Source organism: Terrapene carolina, unplaced genomic scaffold (genome assembly GCF_002925995.2).
Source record: "Terrapene carolina triunguis isolate 2854851 unplaced genomic scaffold, T_m_triunguis-2.0 Scaffold612, whole genome shotgun sequence".
NCBI lineage: Eukaryota > Metazoa > Chordata > Testudines > Emydidae > Terrapene > Terrapene triunguis.
In genome coordinates, this window is record NW_020664963.1 from 249,745 (window position 1) to 263,819 (window position 14,075).

Here is a 14,075-nt window from a genome sequence, read left to right on the forward strand (position 1 = left end):
GACATATTTGAAGAACCCCTTCCTGTTATCTCCAACATTCCTTGCCTGCTGTAACTCATTGGCTTTCCTGATTTCGTCCTTTTACACTCTTGCTATTCCCACGTATACTTCCTTGGTGACATGTCCCTTCTTCCATTTCCAGTATGTATCCCTTTGGGGTTTTAGATAGCCAAAAAGCTCTTATTCAGCCACGTTGGCCTCCTGTGGCTCTTCTTATCTTTCCTCTCCGTCAGAATAGCTTGATGCTGAGCCTCTAGTATTACATCTTTTAGGAACTGCCAGCCCCCCTCGATTCCTTTTTTTCATAATTGGCTTCCATGGGACTTTGCCTACAATTTCTCTGAGTTGGTGAAATCCACCTTTCTGAATTCCAGTGTCCTTGTTTTGCTCTTCTCATGCCCTCCTTTCCATAGGATATTGAATTCTATCAGATCATGATCAGTTCCTCCCAAGTTCCCAACCACCTTCACGTTCGCAACTGATTCACCTCTGTTGGTCAAAACCAGATCCAAAATGGATGACACCTTAGTTGTTTCCTCAACTCTCTGAATCAGAATGCTGTCCCCTCTACACACTAAGAATTTGCAGGACATATTATGTTTTGTTACAATAGTCTTCCAACAGATCTCAGGGAAGTTAAAATCCCCCATTAATACTAGCTCATTTGTGTTAACTAATCTTATTACCTACTTGTGGAATGACTCATCCACTTCCTCTTCCTGATTTGGTGGTCTGTAATACACCCCCACCATAACACTGCTACTGTTCTTTTCCCTTGTTATCCTCACCCAGAGACTCTCAGTAGGTCTGTCGCTCACTTTCCCTTGGACTTCAGAGCAAGTGTAGACATTCTTGATGTACAGTGTAACACCTCCTCCTTTTTCCCCATACCTGTCCTTTGAGAACAAGCTATATTCCTCAGTTTTGACAGAAAGTACGATGAAGTAACAACAGCAACAATAATAACAATATATGTGTGTGTGTGTGTGTGTGTGTGTGAGAGAGAGAGAGAGAGAGAGAGAGAGATACTGTGCGTATGAGAAAGACAGAGTGTATATTGGGGGAGTGTGTGTATGAGATACAGAGAGTGTGTGTGAGAGAGTGTGTATTGGGGGAGTGTGTGTGTGAGAGTGTGTGTGAGAGAGAGAGTGCTTATTGGGGGAGTGTGTGTGTGTGAGAGAGTTTGCGTTGTGTGAGTGTGTGTGAGAGTGTGTGTGTGTATGTGTGAGGGGGAGTGTGTGTGTGTGTGAGAGAGAGTGTTGTTTGTTGGGGGAGTGTGGTTGTGTGTGTGAAAGAGTGTGTGTTGGGCAAGTGTGTGATGGAGACTGTGTGTGTGTGTGTGTGAGAGAGAGAGAGAGTGTGTGCTGGGGGAAGTGTGTGTGAATGAGAGTGTCTATGTGAGAGAAAGTGTGTTGGGGAGTGTGATTGTGTGTGCAAGAAATTATGTATTGGAGAAGTGTGACAGTGAGACTGTGTGTGTGAGAGAGACAGTGTTTGTGTTGGGGGAATGTGTGTGTGTGTGAGAGAGTGTGTTGGAATGTGTTTGTGTGTGTGAGAGTGTGTGTGTGAGAGAGAGAATGTGTATTGGGGGACTGTGTGTGAGAAAGAGAGTATATGTGAGAAAGTGTGTGAGAGACAGTGTGTGTGCGTGTATGTGGAGCAGGTGATGCTAAATAAAACCCTTCTGTTCAAGGCCCCAGCATTGGGTTGTCACAAGCCCAGGGGCAACCGGGACACAGGCGCCATTGAAATAACCAAGCCTTTGTTTATGGGGATTATTTACTGATGTACATTGTCATGGTTCAGGGCTAACTACCCTATGGAGCACTCAGTCTCCTGAGGTCATGTTCTTCACCTCTCTGGGGTAGAACCCCACGAGTTCCCAGTCTTTCCTATCACAAATCTTTAAAACTAATTTAAGCATGTTTTTACATTTTAAAAAAATGCTGTTTACTTAATTTCCATCATTAAATAACTATCATCTCTGTGATACAACTTATAGGAAGATTTTAGTAATGTTTTGTCTAAATGTCTTGCAGAGTAAGACTCCCCCCTCACACACACACACACACCCTGTACAAATAGCTTACAGGAATGTGAATTGTGAAGACATAAGTTCCTGGGGAATAGCAATGTTAGACAAAGAAGGGTATTTACAATAATAAAATGTAAAAAGGCCTGTTAGAGCTTTCAAACTGGTTAAAGGAGCTCTTTAAAACATAGTGTTATTTTGTTTTTTTTAAGTTTTGCCTAAAGAAATTGCCCAGAATACAAAAAGATAACCCAACGAAACTGCTCCATGTGAAATTGTTAAGAAAGTTTAACAACCCAGGGTACAATTAAAAACTCCACAATTGAGGGGTTTTACAATAATTTTTTTTTCTTCAAGAGACAAATGCCACAGATGGAGTGAAACTCAAGTCAGGCCCGGAGCTAACACCTCAGTGAACGGTACGTCTGCAGCTCATGCAGACACACCCTAGTCAGCTTTAATCTAACTAACACAGATACCAGAGTAATGGACCTGCAGCAGCGTATGCTTCAGCCTGAGCTATAGGAGCTCACCCAGAGCCCTATGACCTTCTTTTAATGCTCTAGCACTTGGTGGCTAGAGTAAAGTGTGCTGGGGACTGTCCACACCAGCTGCAATCACACCCTGTGATTGCAGGGGAAACTGACCAAAGACAAGCCCAGAAACTCAACCCCAGGATGCAAATTTAATGGGATGGATATGAAAAAAGGATGTGAAAGGCTTAAAATGTATGAGATATTATAAAAAGATACATTGTTGGGGCGAAGTTTATTCATCTTCTGGCTCTTGAGCAAGTAGGGGTCACATGCTTTCCTCTCCACACCCGAGGGCTAGAATCCTACTTCTTTGAAAGGGGAGGTTCTCTGGGAATCTCAGGACTCTTGAAGCTGGACCTTTAAGAGAAACACCAAATATGAGACTGGCATTAAAATAATGAGCACCGGCAACTAAGGCCAATTAGCTACTCTATCAGTGGGCCATAAATAAAACCCTAAGGGGTGGGGTGCTTAAAATGTGTTAAGGGAGTAAGAAGAGCATATTCTGTAGAAAGTGACTTGTGTATCTCCTATATCTCTTAAATACTTTGGAAATCCCACCCTAGATAGATAGATAGATAGATAGATAGATAGATAGATAGATAGATAAGACCAGCTTCTGTAGGTGGAAGAGTCACCAAGGGGAAGTCATGCCTGACTAACCTAATTGCCTTCTATGATGAGATAACTGGCTCTGTGGATGAGGGGAAAGCAGTGGATGTGTTATTCCTTAACTTTAGCAAAGCTTTTGATACGGTCTCCCACAGTATTCTTGCCGCCAAGTTAAAGAAGTATGGGCTGGATGAATGGACTGTAAGGTGGATAGAAAGCTGGCTAGATCGTTGGGCTCAACGGGTAGTGATCAATGGCTCCATGTCTAGTTGGCAGCCGGTTTCAAGTGGAGTGCCCCAAGGGTCGGTTCTGGGGCCGGTTTTGTTTAATATCTTTATTAATGATCTGGAGGATGGTGTGGACTGCACTCTCAGCAAGTTTGCAGATGACACTAAACTGGGAGGCGTGGTAGATACACTGGAGACTAGGGATTGGATACAGAGGGACCTAGACAAATTAGAGGATTGGGCCAAAAAAAACCCAATGAGGTTCAACAAGGACAAGTGCAGAGTCCTGCACTTAGGACGGAAGAATCCCATGCACTGCTACAGACTAGGGACCGAATGGCTAGGTAGCAGTTCTGCAGAAAAGGACCTAGGGGTCACAGTGGACGAGAAGCTGGATATGAGTCAACAATGTGCTCTTGTTGCCAAGAAGGCTAACGGCATTTTGGGCTGTATAAGTAGGGGCATTGCCAGCAGATCAAGGAACGTGATTGTTCCCCTTTATTCGATATTGGTGAGGCCTCATCTGGAGTACTGTGTCCAGTTTTGGGCCCCACACTACAAGAAGGATGTGGAAAAATTGGAAAGAGTCCAGCAGAGGGCAACAAAAATGATTAGGGGTCTGGAGCACATGACTTATGAGGAGAGGCTGAGGGAACTGGGATTGTTTAGTCTCCAGAAGAGAAGAATGAGGGGGGATTTGATAGCTGTTTTCAACTACCTGAAGAGGGGTTCCAAAGAGGATGGAGGATGTTCTCAGTGGTGGCAGATGACAGAACAAGGAGCAATGGTCTCAAGTTGCAGTGGGGGAGGTCTAGGTTGGATATTAGGAAACACTATTTCACTAGGAGGGTGGTGAAGCACTGGAATGCGTTACCTAGGGAGGTGGTGGAATCTCCTTCCTTGGAGGTTTTTAAGGCCCGGCTTGACAAAGCCCTGGCTGGGATGATTTAGTTGGGAATTGGTCCTGCTTTGAGCAGGGGGTTGGACTAGATGACCTCCTGAGGTCCCTTCCAACCCTGATATTCTATGATTCTATGATTCTAAGAGTCAAATTTTTAAACTTCACAGAGGTCTTCGTCAGGTTTGGGAAAGGTAACCATAACCAGAGTGTCACAGCTAAATACAAGGTGAAACAGATGGATCAATATAAGTTGCAAAATAAATAAATAATCACTTAAAATGCAGTGGGCAATTAACAGCACTGCAGATAGATGGATAGACAGCACCGCAGTTTTGCAAGTTCTTTACAGACATGTTCATTGACAAAGGATGTGGCCATTAAAGAGTTAAATATTCTAGACAGACGAAATACACATGAGTGCTTTTGTGAGTCTTTTAAGTTTGCCCCATGAGATGAGGTTTTTCTGATGAATTCTCTGATGTGACCATTTCATGTGAAGCTGTTGTAAACTGTTTGCTGACACGACAACAGGGTTTGAAATGTGGTTTCCTCCTAAATGGTGACTATAATAAATCCACCATCTTACTCAGCACCTCCCCTGTATTCATTCCAAAGTCATCTCTGCTGCCTCAAGTGACCTTATGCAATTCTCATTGCTGTTTGCCCTGCAGAACTAAGAGAAGATTTGGGGAAGAAGCCTCTCACTTAGGAGGAGAAAATATAGGCAGGCAGATTTAGGGGTGTGGGGGTTGTGCTGTCGTCTAAATCATAATCCTTCTTTTAAATAATATTATATTGATTTCTTTTTTTAAAAAAAATAAGGCAAGAACAGAAAAAAAAAGAACAAAAATGTAAAGGCATGGAAAGGAGGGAAAGGAAAGAGAGGAAAGAAGCGTTCAGGATGGGAAAGGAGAGTGACATCTTGGTTTGCATCCACTAGGAATTCATCAAAAGGTTCTAAAAAATTAAACCAAATCTTTTCAGCTTCCTCTTCTCTGAAATGTGATCTGTTCTTTAGCTGCTGGGTCCACCAAGTCAGTGAGCCTAGCTCCTATCCCTTGAGGCAGCCACTCTCCCATTCCCAGATTAGTGACACTTCCACAAAGACATGGGCCTGCCCCGGCCAGTGTGAGCTCATACACATGGAGCATGCCAGGTCATGCTGCATGGGGGATGCCATTTTGCAGAGCATGCCATCATGCTGGTGGACTGTTGCATTCTTCAAAATGGTATCCCCTTTCTGATTCCAGACAAAACTACATCTGGGTTTTGTTCCTGTACTGGGCACGGGAGAAACCAGCCAAAAAGAGAACTGCCCGATATAAAACCAGAAAAATGGCCTCCCTAGCCTGAACTGTGTCAGCCTGATGAGCCGTTGGCTTGGGGAACTTCGACCTATTTCTAGCCCAAAGGATTGTATCCTGAGGCTGACCCAAAGCACGTCAGTGATTGTGGCTTCTGGGGACCTCCAATTCCAGCAGCTGTCTGTTTTGGCAAGTTCCATGAACCATGGACAAGGTCAGCACTAGATTCCCAAAATATTTCCATTCTGCTGTGGCAGGAAGTACAACTTTCCACTATTATTTCTGTGTCTGGACAAACATTTTCCATTAAAGTGGTTTTTCAATGAAAAATGCTTTTTTGTTTGCTTGGTTTGTTTGACAAACGTGGGGGTCTGGCACACTAAATGGGTTTCTCCAAAAGACTGTTCATAAATTGGGGCGTAGCACTGATCCTGTGGACCTGTGACATCTTGCTATCAGCTTCTCATTAATTCCATACATTCCTGAAGAAGATATTCCAGCTGGTGTCAAAATGCCAAGGCAACGCATGGGCAAAGAGCTCTCTTTATAGTAAATGAGTTTCAGAGTAGCTCAGTCCTTAAAGCCAATATGTTATGTGAGGAAACCTCCCAGAAAACCTCCATCCAGAGTAGACAACCCTGATGTCAGCTGAAGATCTGCCTCACATCTACCTATCCAACCTCTTTGGACAAGAGAAGTTAGGGAGTTGGGCTCCAGCCCAAGCACGAATGTCTTTACATGATTATTTTTAGTATCATAGTGCAACCCAGAGTCTGTTGTTGTTGTTGTTGTTTTGTGCAGTGTAGATGTACCCCCAGACTCCTTTACACGTGTCAGCCTGTGATGAGTGTGGGAGTGCTCTGTATAAGTTTTAATTTGTATCCCAAAATGTGGCTTATGTATTGGATTTCTGTGAGGCTATCAGAGGGTAGCAGACAGTTCCAGCACACTCATCCACAGGGAGACAGGGTAATGAATGACAAGTCATTAAGGCCAAATGGGTCTAACTAGCTAAACAATAGAGCAATCAGATGGCTTGATTCTCTGGACTGACTGGAATGAACAGAGTGAGGCTATGTCTACTCTACAGCAGCAAAGGTGCAGTGCTGCAGCTACACCTCTTGTAGTACTGTAGTTTAAAGGATTTCTATATCAACATAATGGGCTTTTCCATGGATGCAAGTAATCTACCTCTCTGAGAGGTGGTACCTAAGTCAATGAAAGAATCCTTCTGTCAGTCAAGCTGTGTCTACACCAGGGGTTAGCTCTAACCGACTGTGTCGCACAGAGTGCAAATTTTTTCACAGCTCTGACCGACAAAGCTAGGTCAACCTAAGTGTTTAGGTGTAGAACAGGCCTTAGGCAGAAGGAAGATCTCATACCTGGGTACTGTAACAGACTCCACTGAGCAACATGGGAATTGGCCCAGGGCTTTAAAAAAAAGTTTTCTTGATAGAGGAGAGACAGACTTTCAGAGACAATCTGAGACCAGGCTGGGTCCTAGAAGTGTCTTGGCTTCCTAAGACCATGTCAGTTGCACTGTAATAATTGGGACCTGCTAGGCCTACCCCAAATATGAGACCCAGGGTTGGAAAGTGGTTGAAACTTGAAAAGACATCACAATCAGCACATAAAACAATACGTGTTGATTTTTAAAAGGTACAAAAGGGAAATCAAAAGTCTATCTTTTAACCAGTTACCAATCCATGAGAGCACCTTCCCTCTTATCCCGTGGCAATATACAGTCGCAGATTACATTCTCATTTTACAATCCAGCAATCCACCTCCACTTTATCCGTCCCACATACACAGCATATTCCCTCACACTGTGAGAGAAGGAGTCCCTCGCTCTTTTATCAAAGACCAGAAGGATGGGTGCAAATTAGGCCATAAGGCTTCCAAGTAGGGATTCTCAAAGGAGCATAGAAAGATTAGGTGCCCAACTCCCTTTGACATTCAAAGGGTGTTGGGTACCTAACTCCCTTAGATTCCTTTAAAAATCACAGACAATATCAACAAGGAGATTTAAACTTACTTCATGTGGCAAATTAGGGGTCTTCCAGACCTGGGTTTGGAGTTTGAGGTCCAGAAATCAAACTGACCTGGGAGCTTTAGCCAAGAATTTTTTTAACTTAGGATCATTTAATTTTCTTCCTGTTATAAAATAGAATTGACATTGGTTCCTTTTTCTCCATTATTCTAGCAGATCTACTCATCTAATACATTAGATGAACAGAGATTTCGATTGAGATTAGAAGTTCTCTCTGCATTCATTTCCTTTGAAATCAGACATTCCCTTTTTTCTATTGCTTTGTCTTTGGATCAACAGCTATCTCCCTTATTTTCCCTTTAGAATCAGTTGTTTTCCATGACTTCCCCTTTGAGCTTAGTAATAAGACTGGCTTTGTACCATTGTTTTTCCTTTCTAAAAATAAATATTAACTGTCCTCTATGCAATATTTTCAAATTCCCACCAGCAGACATATCAAGGGAGATTACATCATCTCATCTGAAGGAGAAATTACCAAACAGGAGAGACATTAATTTCTGTGAAAGGGAATAACAATGAAATACCCCAAGGAGCACTATAGGATCCAGACATCCAGGTAGGAACCCAAAGCTCAGTTTACTGAGATAATTGAAGACTATCAATATTAGAATAGAATGGAAAATGGAGTGAAAAGACTATCATCTTATTTCAGAAGATCTGAAGGAAGAAGTAGGGGTAGGATGAAGCTGGCAAGAGATCACCAATGTAAAAGGTAAAGCAGCACAGTTAAATTGCAAAAATCTGATTTAGAAAAGAAAAAAACCTGTTCAGACATCCACCATGTCAGAAAGATTATGATTGCTTTTTCAATCGAGGGAGAAGGTAGATGAAGGTAGATGGTGTGACATTGCACCCCATATTCTTCATAGTGATATTATTATGATGTGATTATAACATAATTATGATGCATTTCGTGCAAGACGGGTCCTTTAAGGTGTCATTGAAAAAGTTAAGATTTGCTGAATATGATTGTCCTATTTGTATGCATGTATCATTTTTGTATCTGAAGTTATGGATATCGACTATGTATTTATATTTCAAATGTATTTAGATCTGGATAATGCCCACTAGGCAAGATGCTTTCAGTCTAAATAGGTGTTTGGGAAGGGCCTTTTCAGGGTAATGAGCCATTAGGGAAAAAAGTAGGCCTTAGGAGAAGCTTATCTCCCACCTGATGAGTCTTCCTGTCAATGCTCCAGACTGTCTACAAGGGCAGGTGCAGGTGACCAGGCCACATGACTCTGGACTCCGTCTTGGGATATCGGTAGTTTTTCATAAACTGCTCTGGGAACCAAGTTTTGAAACAAAGGGTTCCTGTCCTATCCTAAAGCTATATAAGGCAGGGAGTGACATCATCAGTTGTTTTTCACTCCCCACACGAGAGGACTCCTGGAAAGACCTGAGGAACAACGACTGAACTGGGGGAAGTGCTGGATCCAGGCTAAAGGATTTCCAGCCTGTGTATGGAAACCAGAGAAACCCAAGGTAGAAAGCAAATGCAGATTGTGCCTTGAGAATCTGCCATACTGCTGGTATCATAAGTCAGGGTGAGAAACTGCTAATTCATAGTCAATCTAACTAGTTTGTTAAGCTTAGTTTGCATTTTTGTTTATTTCCTAGGTAATATCTTTGATCTATTTTCTATCCCTCTAATCATTTAAAATGTATCTTTTGTAGTTAATAAACTTGTTAATATTTGAACCTAAACGAGTGTGCTTTTCAGTGAAGTGTCTGGGGAAAAATCTCAGCTTGGTTACCCCAAGTGTGTATATTACTCTCCACATTCAGGAAGAGGTGAACTGGGTAATAAATTCATACCAGTCGGTGTTTTGATACAGCTCTGGGGTCCTAGGATGGGGAGCTGGTGGATATCTTGACTGTAGCTTCTCTATTTTTGGTTCATGCAGTGGCTGGCAAGAGCCTGCATGTAACTGAAGCTGGGTGTGCCCCTACCTGTGTGAATGCGGGAGGAAGTGTAGGACTGGGATCCGGTTTGCATCTTGCCACAGCAGCACAGTGTGAGAGGGGACCCAGACTGATGAGTCAGAAATGAGACATTCCCTTACTATTGTTTTGTCTTTTCGGTCAACAGTTCTATATCTGTTATTTTCCCTTTTGAATTAGCTGTTTTCCATGACTTCCCCTTTGAGCTTAATAATAAGATTGTCCTTGTACTGTTGTTTTTCCTTTCTAAAAACAAATACTAACTGTCCTCTATGCAATAATTTCAAATTCCCACCAGCAGACATATCAAGGGAGATTGCATCATCTCATATGAAGGATAAATTACAAACCAGGAGAGGCATACATTTCTGTGAAAGGGAATAAAAACGCAATATACCAAGAAGCGCTTTAGGATCCAGACATCCAGGTAGAAACCCAAAGCTCAGTTTAGTGCAATAATTGAAAACTATCAATAGTAGAAGAGAATAGAATATGTAGTTCAAAGTCTAAAAACGCATCTCAGAAAATCTGAAGGAAGGGTTAGAGTTAGGGGGTAGCTGTCAATAGATCATCAGTGAGAGAAGTATAGCAGCACAGTTAAAATGAAATAATCTGATTTAGAAAATAAAAATACCTGCTCAGGCATCCACAATGTCAGAAAGAATATGATTGCTTGTTCAATCTGGTGGGAAAGTAAATGAAGGTTGATGGGTTATAGAAAAACATGCCTAAGAAAGATCAATGAGTGGCTTTCAGATTTAGAACATAAGAACATAAGAACGGCCATATTTGGTCAGATCAAAAGTCCATCTTGCCCACATTCCTGTTTTCTGACAGTTGCCAATGCAAGGTACTTCAGAGGGAATGAACAGAACAGGTAATCATCAAGTGATCCATCCCCTGCTGCCCATTCCCAGCTTCTGGCAACAGAGGCTAGGGACGCCATCCCTGCCCATCCTGGCTAACAGCCATTGATGGACCTATCCTCCATGAACTTATCCAGTTTATTGGCTCCTTGTGTGTGTATTTTATTTTTCTCTACAAGACTCTAATTCTTTTTCTCAAATGTGAGTTTTATTGCTCATAAAAATATTGAAACAGAAAACTAGTCTCTTGTGTGTGTGTGTGTGTGTGTGTGTGTGTGTGTTTCTGGATTTCCATTTTTCTGTCATACATTTATGTTGCACCAGTGTCAATGTACCATTGCCACTCCCAGTGCAGACATAGTTTATATGGGTGAATGTTAAATTAGTTGATGAAGAGATCAGAAGATAGGATATATCAAGAAAAGCGTAGGGGAAAAGCAAGGAAGAGAGTATTCTTCACGATATTCTTTTTGAAGATTTCCTCCCCATTTCAGGTTTATGTCCCACCCTCTGTTCCCATTTTTAGTCGTGTACTGGTTTGGTGTTGTCTGCTATTTTGAAAAAAAATATTTTTTTAAATGTTTGTACAGGGGAATGTTGTGTGCTTGTGTTTTGACACATTTGGCTGACATTTTTAGAAAAAGTAACAGTTAATTTGAATGAATAGAAAGAGAGAGTTAAGAGGCGTTTAATAAAAGAAAGATTGCTTAGGTTTAGTAAGGAGAGAGGTTAATTATTAAAGAGAAGAAAGATTTTTATTTAGCTTTATAAAGGAGAGAGGGCTTTACACACAAAAGTTTGCAAGAAAGGTTATTATACAGTAGAAAATTTTTAAAATAAAAGAGGAAAATATAAAGGTAGTTTTAGAGAGGAGCATTTAAAAAGAGTTATTTTAAAATAAAAGAGGAGAATATAAAGGTGGGTTTAAAGAGGAAATAATATATTAAAGAAGCAAAAGGTTTATTAAATAAAAGAGGACAATATATAGGTGGGCTTAGAGAGAAGCATTTAAAAATATTATTTAGAAATAAACGAGGAAAATATAATGATAAAAAAGAATTAGGTTGAAAGAAAGCACATGGTAGAAAAAATGGAATTTTAAAAATTAGGTAGAGAGCCTTTGTTCAGTGACAAAAGGCTGTGTGAAGGAGGTAAAGTATAGAAAACAGTAAGAGAAAAAGATCCTTTTTGTCAGTGAGCAAAGCATAGGGGTGTTTGAAAGTGGTAAAGTATAGAAAACAGAAAGAGAGAGAAAGATCCATTTTTGTTAGTTTTTCCACTATGTTTTAGACTAACATTGGTTATTTTTTAGTGAGGACAATTTGAAGCTGTAGCAAAAGCAGTTACCAAAAGCAACTTTTTTAAGAGATAAGAAGACTGTTAGAAAACCATAACATAATATGAAACCCTAGGCTTGCTTTTAAAAGATTTTCCTAAAGTAAAACTTTTGTAAAGAAATTATACAAAGCACAGGTTATCTTAATAGAGTTCACCTTTTTTACCAGAGATAAGAATTTTGTTTTCTCTAGCTTTGTAAAGGGTGAATGTTATTTGCAACACAAATGAGTAAGATAAATATTTCCCTTATTTTGTAAACCGGTGGATGAGAGAGAAGAAGATTTTTCTTTTTCAATTTTTCTAACTTTTTAAAGGCATTAGTTTTGCCTAAAGCTTTAGATTTATACAAAGCACACACAGGCTGATTCAACCCTTTTTACCATATATACCTCTACCTCGATATAATGCTGTCCTCGGGAGCCAAAAAATCTTACCGGGTTATAGGTGAAACCGCGTTATATCGAACTTGCTTTGATCCACCGGAGTGCGCAGCCCCACCCCCCGGAGCACTGCTTTACCGCGTTATATCCGAATTCATGTTATATCAGGTCGCGTTATAGCAAGGTAGAGGTGTATAAGAAATTTTGTTTTCCTTAGCTATGTAAAGGCTGAATATTATTTAAAATATAACAAAATATTTTTATTAGAAATAATGCTATGTAATTTTTTTTTTAAAAAAAGACTTGTATAGTTGGTTTCATATTACTTTAATTAAATGCAGGTCATGCTAACACAACTTTAGATTTATTAAAAACACACAAGAAAACCAGCTTATGTCAAAAAGTTAACTCAGAGATATGTAGTCTGTTTTTCCCACCACACACATACACACATTTTTCTTTTTTAATTGTAAACCATGGACAAACAAACTTGCTTTAGGAATGTCATATTCAAGAACTGCATAAAGTAGCGAGATAAACATCCTTCCTTTTTATGTGAAGAAGCCATTGCTTTGTGACAGCATGAAGCTTGGTTTATAAAAGTGATAAAAATGCTTTCCCCCTATGTTTTTGCTAACATTGGTCATTTTTTAGTAAGGGCGATTTGAAGTTGCAGCAAAAGCACAGTTACTAAAAGCAGTTTTTGTTACAGCTAAGAAGACTGCTTCTTTCCCATAAAAACACCGACCCTCCCAATTTCTAACTTTTGAACAAGTACAAGTGAAAGTTATATTAATCTTTCATTTACTTAGGGATTTTAGTGTGAAATTTTTGTTGCATTATCAAAACTTAGAGCTAATGTTTGCAGCCCATGTGCTGAGACACAGGTAACAAATCCTGTGTTTGTTTTGGGTTTAGAAATTTTATTAAAATGTTACGTCACAGGCTGGAGCTGTTGCTTTCTCTACATTTTAAAAACACATAAGACTAATTAGAGTAGCCAGGGACCCAATCACGGATGCTGTGTAAAATACAAAAGACTTGTATAGTTCTTTTACATATTATTTTGATTAAAGGAAACAAACGTGTAGGGTTTAAAACCCACAGCAGTATGCTTTTTAAAGTGCTGCCTAAAGAGACACCTTTTCTAACTTATTAACAATGTAAAATACGGCGGGGGGAAACATCCCAGGGTTAAAACCACACGGCCCTAGTAAAAAAAACAAAAAACATTTTGAATGAGGCCTATTTGAGCCAGCAAGCTTGTATTAAAAATATGTTTAGTTACCATTGATCAATATCCCTGGTCGTGAAGTTAATTAAAGGGTGTAGGTTTCAAAGCCTTCTGATTACAAAAATGTTAATGGTAAAAAGTAACAATATTACCATTTAGAACGTTTTTAAACTATTTAAACGGATTTAATATAAAACTGTTTTGCAATTTTATGCTAAGAAAGTGAAAGGCTATATTTTTTAATGTTTGTAAAAGCTTTGTGACATAAAAAAGTGTGAGCTACACTAGCCTATCCTAAATGTTTTTAAATTATCAGAACAAGAACTGACTAAAATATGAAAACTATCAATAAAAATTAGCTGTAAGCCTAAAGGTCTGCCAAGTTTTACTAAACACACAAAGCTTTTAATTTAGCAAGATCAACCCCTGTTTACAGACATGTCAATTATAAAGAAATAGCAATATTACCCTTTATAATGTATTTGATACAGTTTTTCATATAAAATAAGTGCTCAAAATGTTGTTTTACAATAAAGGAGAAAAATTATGTAGCAACACAGCCCCTCCCCTTCCCCAACCCCTGTTTACAGACATGTCAATTGTAAATCCTTTTTGTAACTTTATTCTTAGCTTCTGAAATCCCAATGCACA